Raw genomic sequence first — 13926 nt, forward strand, 5'->3', positions numbered from 1 at the left:
AAAATTGGCACACACGTCAGAAACTGCTCCCGCTACTCAGGCCTAGAGGCCCGGCACTGGGTGTGGCCCAGGGGCTTCACAGCGCCCCCTGGAAAAATCAGCAGGTATAGGAAAAAAAATTTTGGAGTATCCTACATAAATGAAATTTGGGTGGCAGATACATCTTGTCGGACCTGACAAAAAACCTCTTGGCAAAATTTCCTATGACCAACAGGAAGTCGGCCATTTTGTGTCAAAATCCATATTTCATGTGCCATATTTTAATGAACTACTACTACAAATTTCACATGAGCTACTTCAAATTTGTCGTGTGTCATCTAAAGACCCATGGAATGAAACGATATCAAAAGCTTGAGTGTACGTCAGAGGCCCATGCTGTGACGGCGTGGCGAAAATGTGGCGAATTTCGATCCCTCGCCATAAAAATGGAAGTCGCTCGTAATCGAAGGTACATGCTCCGATCGGACCCAAACTTCTCAGGCATGATAACAGTCTCGCCCTGAACAGATTACCATGTCAATATTGGACATAGGTCATAGCGCCACCTACTGGCAACAGGAAGTAACATGTGTCTACACTTTTACGCCCTCTGTCTTATAGGTTGACCACATCATCGTCAAATTTGGTCAGCTAAGTTGTAAGAAGTTGCTAACGTGGTACTATGAAATTTGTGACCATATGTCAAACGCTGTCGCCATGGTGACGCCTTGTTCGCCATAAAATACGAATACATATTTGAGGCACTTATGATGCTTTGTGTCTCACGAAACTTGGCAGACATGTTCAGAGTGGCAAGACAATATGTCCGATATGTGTCTTTTGTCCAATTGTGTCAAAATGGCTCCATAGCGCCCCCTACAAAACTTAAAAGTCAATTATCCCACCTTTAAATTTGACGTAGAAGAACCAAATTCGGTGGGCTCATGTACCTCCCGACGACCTACGAAAAAGCCTCTTGGAGCAATTAGCTCCGCCCAACCGGAAGTCCGCCATTTTGATTTTACCTTGGCGTAAGGGGCGAACGGAAGGCCTCGTACTTTCGCGAACTCCTCCTAGGCGGTTCATGGGATCCGCCTCAAACTTGGGCAACGCGTAGAGGAGGCCTTCCGGATCAAACGATATCAAAAGATTTTGTCTAAATCGAAAGGCGTGGCCGCGGTGAAGCGTGATTCGCCATGAACAGGAAGTTGCTCCAAATCAAAGGTACATGGTCTAATCTGATCCAAACTTCTCAGGCGTGATAACAGTCCCGCCCTGAAAACATCTTCATGTCAATATTGGACATAAGTCATAGCGCCACCTAATGGTGATAGGAAGTTTGAAATTCTTCTTTTACGTCCTCTGCCTCGCAGGTTCACTGAGGCAACCTCAAATTTGGTCAGCTTAGTTGTGAGACATGGCTGATATGATACTTTGAAAATTTTGACCATGTGTCAAACGCTGTTGCCATGGTGACGCCCTGTTCGCCATCAAATACGTTACATATTTGAGGCACTTATGATAATTTGTTTGTCACGAAACTTGGCAGACATGTTCAGAGTGGCAAGACAATATGTCCGATATGTGTCTTTTGTCCAATTGTGTCAAAATGGCTCCATAGCGCCCCCTACAAAACTTAAAAGTCAATTATCGCACCTTTAAATTTGACGTAGAAGAACTAAATTCGGTCGGCTCATGCACCTCTCGACGACCTACCAAAAAGCCTCTTGGAGCAATTAGCTCCGCCCAACCGGAAGTCAGCCATTTCGGATTTTACCTTGGTGTAAGCAGTGAACGGAAGGTGACGTACTTTGACGAACTCCTCCTAGGCGGTTATTCGGATCCGCCTCAAACTTTAGCAACGCGTAGAGGAGGCCTTCCGGATCAAACGATATCAAAAGATTTACTCCACATCGAAACGCGTGGCCGCGGTGAGACGTGATTCACCATGAACAGGAAGTTGCTCCAAATCAAAGCTACATGGTCTAATCTGATCCAAACTTCTCAGGCGTGATAACAGTCCCACCCTAAACACATCTACATGTCAATATTGGACATAAGTCATAGCGCCACCTAATGGTGATAGGAAGTTTGAAATTCTTCTTTTACGTCCTCTGCCTCGCAGGTTCACTGGAGAAAACTCAAATTTGGTCAGCTTAGTTGTGAGACATGGCTGATATTGTACTGTGAAATTTTTGACCATATGTCAAACGCTGTTGCCATGGTGACGCCCTGTTCGCCATCAAATACGTTACATATTTGAGGCACTTATGATGCTTTGTTTCTCATGAAACTTGGCAGACATGTTCAGAGTGGCAAGACAATATGTCTGATATGTGTCTTTTGTCCAATTGTGTCAAAATGGTCAAATTTAAAGGCACTTTGTAAATTTTTGGGTGTCCGCTTCGTGGTACATTTGTCGACATCGCAGAACTTGTCATGGTAGTACAGTACGGTACAGTAAATATGTCCAATCGGAGGAATATTTGTCCACTCTGGGTAAATGGCCCCCTTTTGCCCAAAACTCGCTTGCCGACTCTGGGGCGGGGTACCAGGGGCCCCCGGGGGCCAAAAGTCCAATTAGCCCAGAACTCACTTGCCGACATCGGGGGGGAGAGGCCTGAGGGGGGCCCGGGAGTACCAGGGGCCCCCGGGGGCCAAAAGTCCAATTAGCCCAGAACTCACTTGCCGACATCGGGGGGAGAGGCCTGAGGGGGGCCCGGGAGTACCAGGGGCCCCCGGGGGCCAAAAGTCCAATTAGCCCAGAACTCACTTGCCGACATCGGGGGGAGAGGCCTGAGGGGGGCCCGGGAGTACCAGGGGCCCCCGGGGCCCAAAAGTCCAATTAGCCCAGAACTCACTTGCCGACACCGGGGGCTTGGGCACAAGGGGCCCCCGGGGGCCCCCGGGGGCCAAGAGTCCAATCGGCCCAAAACTCACTTGCCGACTTTGGGAGGAGGGCCCGAGGGGTGCCGGGGGGTACCCCAGGGGTACCAGGGGCCCCCAGGGGGTACCTGGGGGCCCCTGGGGTAGGTTGCACTTCCACCGAGTGGACATGTTCCCCCCACTGAGGAGGACTGTGCTGGCCGGGTGGAAAAGACCACCTTGCCTTTGTCCAGTTGGAATACCCTGACCTCAGCTCTAAGGTATTTTGAAGTGTACGTACACTTCGCCGCCTATTTTTAGAACCCCCGGGGAGCCGGGCAAGGGGGGGTTGGGGACGTCCACTCCGCGACATGGGCCGCTTCTTGCCACTGGACGGTTTCCGGAGCCCGCTTCCCTAGGGTGGGGAAGAGAAATCGTCGCGTCCCGACCGGCCGTCGCGAGACCCGGCGGACGCGTGGAGAGCGGCTGCCGGCGCGTCCCCGACGGCAAGAGTGCGAGGGCCCGATCATCGCTGCTCGCAGCTTTAATTATTATTATTATTATTATTATTATTCTTATTTTTCAGCATCGTTCGCTCACTTTTCAGGCACTTCCCATATGCGAAAACGAAGGAAATTTGGCACACACGTCAGAAATTGCTCCCGCTACTCAGACCCAGAGGCCTGGCACTGGGTGTGGCCATGGGGCTCCATAGCGCCCCCTTATGTAAGGGAGTCTTTTCGGGTGCAAATAGTGACAGCTCTGAATCGAAGGTGCTTGGTCTGATCTGTACGAAACTTTTTGGGTATGATAAGACGACCGCCCTCAACACATCTCCATCTTAATATTGGCCATAAGTCATAGCGCCACCTACTGGCAATTTAACGTGACAAATCCTACTTTTATTTCCTCTGCCTCGCAGATTCACCCGATCAACCTCAAACTTGCTCAGTACACTTATACATATTTGACAATGTCATATAAAAAAATCGGTGACGTTTCGTCGGAAGCCGTCCGCGCGGCTATTGAAAAACTACGAGCTAACGGCTAACAAAATTGGAATCATCATAACTCAACCATATTTGGACAAATCTTTACCAGATTCCTCATGAATGATAACTGTCCCACCCTGAACAGATTCCCATGTCAATATTGGACATAAGTCATAGCGCCACCTACTGGTAACAGGAAGTATGAAATTCTTCTTTTACATCCTGTGCCTTTCAGGATCATTGGATCCACTTCATATTTGGTCAGCTTAGGTGTGACACATGGCTGATGTTATACTGTGAAAATTTTTGAAACGACTCAAACGCTGTTGCCATGGTGACGCGTTGTTCGCCATAAAATCCGTTACATATTTGAGGCACTTATGATGCTTTGTTTCTCACGAAACTTGGCAGACATGTTCAGAGTGGCAAGGCGATATGTCCGATATGTGTCTTTTGTCCAATTGTGTCAAAATGGCTCCATAGCGCCCCCTACAAAACTTAAAAGTCAATTATCCCACCTTTAAATTTGACGTAGAAGAACCAAATTCGGTGGGCTAATGTACCTCCCGACGACCTACGAAAAAGCCTCTTGGAGCAATTAGCTCCGCCCAACCGGAAGTCCGCCATTTTGATTTTACCTTGGCGTAAGGGGCGAACGGAAGGCCTCGTACTTTCGCGAACTCCTCCTAGGCGGTTCATGGGATCCGCCTCAAACTTGGGCAACGCGTAGAGGAGGCCTTCCGGATCAAACGATATCAAAAGATTTTGTCTAAATCGAAAGGCGTGGCCGCGGTGAAGCGTGATTCGCCATGAACAGGAAGTTGCTCCAAATCAAAGGTACATGGTCTAATCTGATCCAAACTTCTCAGGCATGATAACAGTCCCGCCCTGAAAACATCTTCATGTCAATATTGGACATAAGTCATAGCGCCACCTAATGGTGATAGGAAGTTTGAAATTCTTCTTTTATGTCCTCTGCCTCGCAGGTTCACTGGAGCAACCTCAAATTTGGTCAGCTTAGTTGTGAGACATGGCTGATATGATACTTTGAAAATTTTGACCATGTGTCAAACGCTGTTGCCATGGTGACGCCCTGTTCGCCATCAAATACGTTACATATTTGAGGCACTTATGATAATTTGTTTGTCACGAAACTTGGCAGACATGTTCAGAGTGGCAAGACAATATGTCCGATATGTGTCTTTTGTCCAATTGTGTCAAAATGGCTCCATAGCGCCCCCTACAAAACTTAAAAGTCAATTATCGCACCTTTAAATTTGACGTAGAAGAACTAAATTCGGTCGGCTCATGTACCTCTCGACGACCTACCAAAAAGCCTCTTGGAGCAATTAGCTCCGCCCAACCGGAAGTCAGCCATTTCGGATTTTACCTTGGTGTAAGCAGTGAACGAAAGGCGACGCACTTTGACGAACTCCTCCTACGGGACACGGGTAAGGGAATTTTCCACTTCGTGGCTGAGAATGAATGGGCATTTTCCTGCCATTGGTCAAAGGTCGTCACAATGGACTTGCGTCCCTGTTAGGGTGTCATATGGCTGTGACTAAGATCACGAATTGGACGCAAAGTGTGCTGAAGCCACTGCGCCTGTCGGTGGCGCTATCACTCCTTTCTGGGCTGGGGGGGGGGGGCCCCGGGTATTGCCGTTGGACACAGGGGCCCCTACCACTTCCCTAACTCGTACACCTGTCCAACTGATGGACCTTTTTGTCCACTTCATTCACTTTGTAAATTTTTGGGTGTCCGCTTCGTGGTACATTTGTCGACATTGCAGAACTTGTCATGGTAGTACAGTACGGTACAGTAAATATGTCCAATCGGTGGAATATTTGTCCACTCTGGGTAAATGGCCCCCTTTTGCCCAAAACTCGCTTGCCGACTCTGGGGCGGGGTACCAGGGGCCCCCGGGGCCCCCGGGGGCCAAAAGTCCAATTAGCCCAGAACTCACTTGCCGACATCGGGGGGGAGAGGCCTGAGGGGGGCCCGGGAGTACCAGGGGCCCCCGGGGGCCAAAAGTCCAATTAGCCCAGAACTCACTTGCCGACATCGGGGGGAGAGGCCTGAGGGGGGCCCGGGAGTACCAGGGGCCCCCGGGGGCCAAAAGTCCAATTAGCCCAGAACTCACTTGCCGACATCGGGGGGAGAGGCCTGAGGGGGGCCCGGGAGTACCAGGGGCCCCCGGGGGCCAAAAGTCCAATTAGCCCAGGACTCACTTGCCGACATCGGGGGGAGAGGCCTGAGGGGGGCCCGGGAGTACCAGGGGCCCCCGGGGGCCAAAAGTCCAATTATCCCAGAACTCACTTGCCGACACCGGGGGCTTTGGCACAAGGGGCCCCCGGGGGCCCCCGGGGTAGGTTGCACTTCCACCGAGTGGACATGTTCCCCCCACTGAGGAGGACTGTGCTGGCCGGGTGGAAGAGACCACCTTGCCTTTGTCCAGTTGGAATACCCTGACCTCAGCTCTAAGGTATTTTGAAGTGTACGTACACTTCGCCGCCTATTTTTAGGACCCCCGGGGAGCCGGGCAAGGGGGGGTTGGGGACGTCCACTCCGCGACATGGGCCGCTTCTTGCCACTGGACGGTTTCCGGAGCCCGCTTCCCTAGGGTGGGGAAGAGAAATCGTCGCGTCCCGACCGGCCGTCGCGAGACCCGGCGGACGCGTGGAGAGCGGCTGCCGGCGCGTCCCCGACGGCGAGAGTGCGAGGGCCCGATCATCGCTGCTCGCAGCTTTAATTATTATTATTCTTATTCAGCATCGTTCACTCATTTTACACCCTGTTCCCATATGCGAAAACGGATGAAAATTGGCACACACGTCAGAAACTGCTCCCGCTACTCAGGCCTAGAGGCCCGGCACTGGGTGTGGCCCAGGGGCTCCACAGCGCCCCCTGGAAAAATCAGCAGGTATAGGAAAAAAATTTTTGGAGTATCCTACATAAATGAAATTTGGGTGGCAGATACATCTTGTCGGACCTGACAAAAAACCTCTTGGCAAAATTTCCTATGACCAACAGGAAGTCGGCCATTTTGTGTCAAAATCCATATTTCACGTGCCATATTTTAATGAACTACTACTACAAATTTCACATGAGCTACTTCAAATTTGTCGTGTGTCATCTAAAGACCCATGGGATGAAACGATATCAAAAGCTTGAGTGTACGTCAGAGGCCCATGCTGTGACGGCGTGGCGAAAATGTGGCGAATTTCGATCCCTCGCCATGAAAATGGAAGTCGCTCGTAATCGAAGGTACATGCTCCGATCGGACCCAAACTTCTCAGGCATGATAACAGTCTCGCCCTGAACAGATTACCATGTCAATATTGGACATAGGTCATAGCGCCACCTACTGGCAACAGGAAGTAACATGTGTCTACACTTTTACGCCCTCTGTCTTATAGGTTGACCACATCATCGTCAAATTTGGTCAGCTAAGTTGTAAGAAGTTGCTAACGTGGTACTATGAAATTTGTGACCATATGTCAAACGCTGTCGCCATGGTGACGCCTTGTTCGCCATAAAATACGAATACATATTTGAGGCACTTATGATGCTTTGTGTCTCACGAAACTTGGCAGACATGTTCAGAGTGGCAAGACAATATGTCCGATATGTGTCTTTTGTCCAATTGTGTCAAAATGGCTCCATAGCGCCCCCTACAAAACTTAAAAGTCAATTATCCCACCTTTAAATTTGACGTAGAAGAACCAAATTCGGTGGGCTCATGTACCTCCCGACGACCTACGAAAAAGCCTCTTGGAGCAATTAGCTCCGCCACACCGGAAGTCCGCCATTTTGATTTTACCTTGGCGTAAGGGGCGAACGGAAGGCCTCGTACTTTCGCGAACTCCTCCTAGGCGGTTCATGGGATCCGCCTCAAACTTGGGCAACGCGTAGAGGAGGCCTTCCAGATCAAACGATATCAAAAGATTTTGTCTACATCGAAAGGCGTGGCCGCGGTGAAGCGTGATTCGCCATGAACAGGAAGTTGCTCCAAATCAAAGGTACATGGTCTAATCTGATCCAAACTTCTCAGGCATGATAACAGTCCCGCCCTGAAAACATCTTCATGTCAATATTGGACATAAGTCATAGCGCCACCTAATGGCGATAGGAAGTTTGAAATTCTTCTTTTATGTCCTCTGCCTCGCAGGTTCACTGGAGCAACCTCAAATTTGGTCAGCTTAGTTGTGAGACATGGCTGATATGATACTTTGAAAATTTTGACCATGTGTCAAACGCTGTTGCCATGGTGACGCCCTGTTCGCCATCAAATACCGATACATGTTTGAGGCACTTATGATGCTTTGTTTCTCACGAAACATGGCAGACATGTTCAGAGTGGCAAGTCGATATGTCCGATATGTGTCTTTTGTCCAATTGTGTCAAAATGGCTCCATAGCGCCCCCTACAACATTTAAAATTCAATTATCCCACCTTTAAATTTGACGTAGAAGAACTAAATTCGGTCGGCTCATGTACCTCTCGACGACCTACCAAAAAGCCTCTTGGAGCAATTAGCTCCGCCCAACCGGAAGTCAGCCATTTCGGATTTTACCTTGGTGTAAGCAGTGAACGGAAGGTGACGTACTTTGACGAACTCCTCCTAGGCGGTTATTCGGATCCGCCTCAAACTTTAGCAACGCGTAGAGGAGGCATCCCTGATCAAACGATATCAAAAGATTTACTCCACATCGAAAGGCGTGGCCGCGGTGAGGCGTGATTCACCATGAACAGGAAGTTGCTCCAAATCAAAGCTACATGGTCTAATCTGATCCAAACTTCTCAGGCGTGATAACAGTCCCACCCTAAACACATCTACATGTCAATATTGGACATAAGTCATAGCGCCACCTAATGGTGATAGGAAGTTTGAAATTCTTCTTTTACGTCCTCTGCCTCGCAGGTTCACTGGAGAAACCTCAAATTTGGTCAGCTTAGTTGTGAGACATGGCTGATATTGTACTGTGAAATTTTTGACCATATGTCAAACGCTGTTGCCATGGTGACGCCCTGTTCGCCATCAAATACGTTACATATTTGAGGCACTTATGATGCTTTGTTTCTCATGAAACTTGGCAGACATGTTCAGAGTGGCAAGACAATATGTCTGATATGTGTCTTTTGTCCAATTGTGTCAAAATGGCTCCATAGCGCCCCCTACAACATTTCAAAGTCAATTCTAACGCCTTTAAATTTGACTTAGAAGAACCAAATTCGGTCGGCTCATGTACCTCCCGACGACCTACCAAAAAGCCTCTTGGAGCAATTAGCTCCGCCCAACCGGAAGTCAGCCATTTTGGATTTTACCTTGGGGTAAGCAGTGAACGAAAGGCGACGCACTTTGACGAACTCCTCCTACGGGACACGGGTAAGGGAATTTTCCACTTCATGGCTGAGAATGAATGGGCATTTTCCTGCCATTGGTCAAAGGTCATCACAATGGACTTGCGTCCCTGTTAGGGTGTCATATGGCTGTGACTAAGATCACGAATTGGACGCAAAGTGTGCCGAAGCCACTGCGCCTGTCGGTGGCGCTATCACTCCTTTCTGGGCTGGGGGGGGGGGCCCCGGGTATTGCCGTTGGACACAGGGGCCCCTACCACTTCCCTAACTCGTACACCTGTCCAACTGATGGACCTTTTTGTCCACTTCATTCACTTTGTAAATTTTTGGGTGTCCGCTTCGTGGTACATTTGTCGACATCGCAGAACTTGTCATGGTAGTACAGTACGGTACAGTAAATATGTCCAATCGGAGGAATATTTGTCCACTCTGGGTAAATGGCCCCCTTTTGCCCAAAACTCGCTTGCCGACTCTGGGGCGGGGTACCAGGGGCCCCCGGGGCCCCCGGGGGCCAAAAGTCCAATTAGCCCAGAAGTCACTTGCCGACATCGGGGGGGAGAGGCCTGAGGGGGGCCCGGGAGTACCAGGGGCCCCCGGGGGCCAAAAGTCCAATTAGCCCAGAACTCACTTGCCGACATCGGGGGGAGAGGCCTGAGGGGGGCCCGGGAGTACCAGGGGCCCCCGGGGGCCAAAAGTCCAATTAGCCCAGAACTCACTTGCCGACATCGGGGGGAGAGGCCTGAGGGGGGCCCGGGAGTACCAGGGGCCCCCGGGGGCCAAAAGTCCAATTAGCCCAGAACTCACTTGCCGACACCGGGGGCTTGGGCACAAGGGGCCTCCGGGGGCCCCCGGGGGCCAAGAGTCCAATCGGCCCAAAACTCACTTGCCGACTTTGGGAGGAGGGCCCGAGGGGTGCCGGGGGGTACCCCAGGGGTACCAGGGGCCCCCGGGGTAGGTTGCACTTCCACCGAGTGGACATGTTCCCCCCACTGAGGAGGACTGTGCTGGCCGGGTGGAAAAGACCACCTTGCCTTTGTCCAGTTGGAATACCCTGACCTCAGCTCTAAGGTATTTTGAAGTGTACGTACACTTCGCCGCCTATTTTTAGGACCCCCGGGGAGCCGGGCAAGGGGGGGTTGGGGACGTCCACTCCGCGACATGGGCCGCTTCTTGCCACTGGACGGTTTCCGGAGCCCGCTTCCCTAGGGTGGGGAAGAGAAATCGTCGCGTCCCGACCGGCCGTCGCGAGACCCGGCGGACGCGTGGAGAGCGGCTGCCGGCGCGTCCCCGACGGCAAGAGTGCGAGGGCCCGATCATCGCTGCTCGCAGCTTTAATTATATTTATGTTTACCATCTTCAAGTCTTCAATCCTGAAATGCACTCTAATTTCTGCAAACTAACAAATTCTTCCTTTGTTTTGATTTTTAAATAAAAACTATATAAAACTTAAATATGAATATGACTTCAATATTAGAGCCAGCATTCACTTTTAATTGGCGAATACCCCCTGAATTCCTCTCTCCGAGAAATTAAGGTAACAAGTGCATTATTTAGTAGATTTGACATGGCTGCCACTTATTCACAGAGAAAGAATTAATACGCCCCTGGAAACGAAAGCAAGGAGAAGAAGAATACTGAAAATAATTAATTATCGGAGCCTATTTCTAGTTCTCCTCTTAAGCCTATTTAAAGGGCATTAGGTATTATGAATGTGAGGTGGTCTAAATTTACCGCTTTGATATCTATCTTCATCTGACTACATTAGTATACTTTTCCAGGCTCTGCAGACTCCTCACTTTCTATTTAAATCACATTGCATGACTTTGAAATCCAGACTCATCTTTTTCTTCTTCTTCTTTTGATTCTGAATTTCACACACCCGCCAAGGTTAATCTCGGCATAAAGGTTTACAGCAGCTGCGATCAGATTTACACACCTGAAAGATAAACCTGACATGTGTATTTGCTAAACGGGTGAAAGGCAGCCGCGAGTGACTTCCAGAAATTAATTATGTATATGCTAAAGAGAACTCATTCGGGAATTAAGGAGGATAAGTAGCAGTCCATTTTGTGCCTGTTAGGGGCCCTCTCGGAGCTATGGTGGCTACATTAGGGAGACCTAATGGGCCCTGGGAGGGGGTGAGGGTTTGGGTGGAGAGGTGGGGGTTGGGCCCTTTTGCCGCCCAAGGTCCCTGGGCCCTGGTGACAGATGGTTAGCCCTCCTCGCTGGGTGGCTGTGGCTACAAGGTCTGTCGCGAGGCTGATCCACAGCGTTGACAGCGTAGCAGAGATCAAACGACATTGTGGAAGGTGAAGAGACGGGTGGCGTGCCAGGGCGAGAGCTGGAGAGACTGGGTTACGGCTCAAGCGATTTGGGAGTTTGGGAGAAATTTGCCAATACGGGTATTTTTAGACCAGACTAACTCATAGCAGTTATTTTTATGCTATTGTTCAACGTTTGAAAATGTACAGAGAAAATGTCCATAAAGCTTCTCAAACAGAATACCAGGCATTATGGGAGATTCAAGCCTCTACAAGAGGCTTGAATCTTTTTATACATTGACAATACAAACTGAGCTGCATGAGTAGGAGTTAAATGCTACTTTAAAAACGTTTTCAAGCCAAGAAAATAATTCCACATCTCGCCCTGCAAATGCATAAATACGTAAAAAGATCGATATTGCTTGAAAGCAAATAAAATTTGACCATTAAACATGGGACGACTTGCCTAAGCTGTAACAGCACCTACACATGTACTTACTGCACACTGCAGAGTCGAGCGTTAGCAGGTAGTTTGCACCATGTGTTGGGTGTGAGAGTCAGTCTGTCGTGAGGTTTTGTTAAACCTCATTAAAACTAATGAAGGCAGGGAGTTCAACACAGCTTCACATTAATAGTCGGATATAGTTTCATTTATTTTTTTTGGATTTTATGAGGACTTGTGTAAACAAGTGTGAATTTTCCAATCCTAGTATGATTTGACCACGTAAAAACTTTCTTTGTTGAAGTGTTTTCTCCATTGCAGTAAAGTTCATGCACCGGACATGCAGAATGCTATTCTATTACATTGCTCAACTAATGTACCAACATTTTGGACAAGACGAGCAAAGACGCAAAAGTGTTTTTACGTGTGTCTGTGAAACTGAAGAGTTGATAAATCCTCATTCAAAACTAGCTCGGCATTAATTCCCCACCTCCACTGCCCCTGTGGGTACAAGACACCGGGCCCGTTAGACGATTAGCCCGTCTTACATTCCCGGTGATCGGATTAGACGATCCCCACAGTCTAGTCTGAAACTACTCCAGACCCGGCAGCTCCGGAGAGCATCTCAATATCCAATTTCACAGCTTTCTAAACCTGGATCGCGGAGGCTATTTATTACTGTCACAGGCTTTTGTGTGGAGCGGGGGAGGAGGTGCAGCTTTTGTGTTTCATCTGCTCTGGAGCAGGAATATGATCAACAAGATGGTGAAAAGTGTAATGAGGGGGGAACCCTACAAACACTACAAACGCTACAAACACAGCTCTGCTAAATTAGACCACGAGGACGCTCGTTTCAGCTGTCAGCAGCTTCTCAGAGACCTTTGATCCACGCGCAGCCGTGACGACTGGAAAACACGTATGACCCCGGCGAGTCCTACAGCACAATGCAGTGTGGTCTGTAATTGACGAAAAAAGAAATGGAAAAACAACAAAGAAAAGTGTTAACTTGCGTCAGGGTTTGGAGGACGTAACTTCAGAAGGAAATGGGGATGTTTTGGGAAGTTTTTGATTGCGGCTCAGAGCTACGGTAAAATAGATTTCACAAAGTTATTTTGGACAGATAGCTTAGTGCTGGTTGGATGACCAAAATAGAGCCTCCTAGATAATAAAACCATTTATGAGGCCGTCTTAAACCGGACCAGCAGCTGTAATAGTGGCCTCCATTATTGAGGCTATATAATTTCCCTGCTTTTTCCTCTTAGAGCCTCTGTTGTTCCTCTGAATTACCCCTGAATGATTTATGCTCACTGGTCTGGCCACTGATAGACCCTGGCAACACAGATAGAAACACACTTAGGGCTTTTTGGTGAGTAAACACACTGTATTAAAAGCCAACTTGTTTCAAACAGCCAAACACATTTGTTGCGGCGCGGGCCACTCGTTGTCATTTCGCTTGTCAAACACCGCAGTGTCGCAGCCAATCAGGTGGCTCCACGGGCAACGCAAACCATTTAACCTGAGCAAACACAGCGTGTCACAGAGCCCGAGGACGACTTAAGAGCCTGAGCAAACACTAGCGAGAGCCATCGGGCACGAATCAAGGCGGCCCGGCTGAGGACAAGTCACTCTCATAATGGGTTTGTGATGACTCAAGATCGAGCGGCCATCTGTTTGTTACAGTGGGGGAGGACCGCAATTCACAGTTCAGATACACAGAATATTAGCCGGTAGTGCAGCAGAGGCAGGGAGGATTTGGCCGGGGGCACAGGATGTAAAGCATATGTCCATAAATGGTAAATATGTTGATGGCTGAGGCCCTGATTCCCTGAGCTGGGGCCAGATAACAGGATTTGCATGGTGATTTTCAGCCTCAGTGACACAACGCCTTAAAAAGGTGTAAGACAAGTAATCCTACCCGTGACCTTAAGACTCGTCACTACACCCGGGTGCAAAATGCTACCGAGCAGTTGCCCCGTCAGCAGCACACCGCTGACCTGAAAAGCTCACCACTTATTTAAAGTGC

This window comes from Scophthalmus maximus, chromosome 20, assembly GCF_022379125.1.
Source record: "Scophthalmus maximus strain ysfricsl-2021 chromosome 20, ASM2237912v1, whole genome shotgun sequence".
Classification (NCBI taxonomy): Eukaryota; Metazoa; Chordata; class Actinopteri; order Pleuronectiformes; family Scophthalmidae; genus Scophthalmus; species Scophthalmus maximus.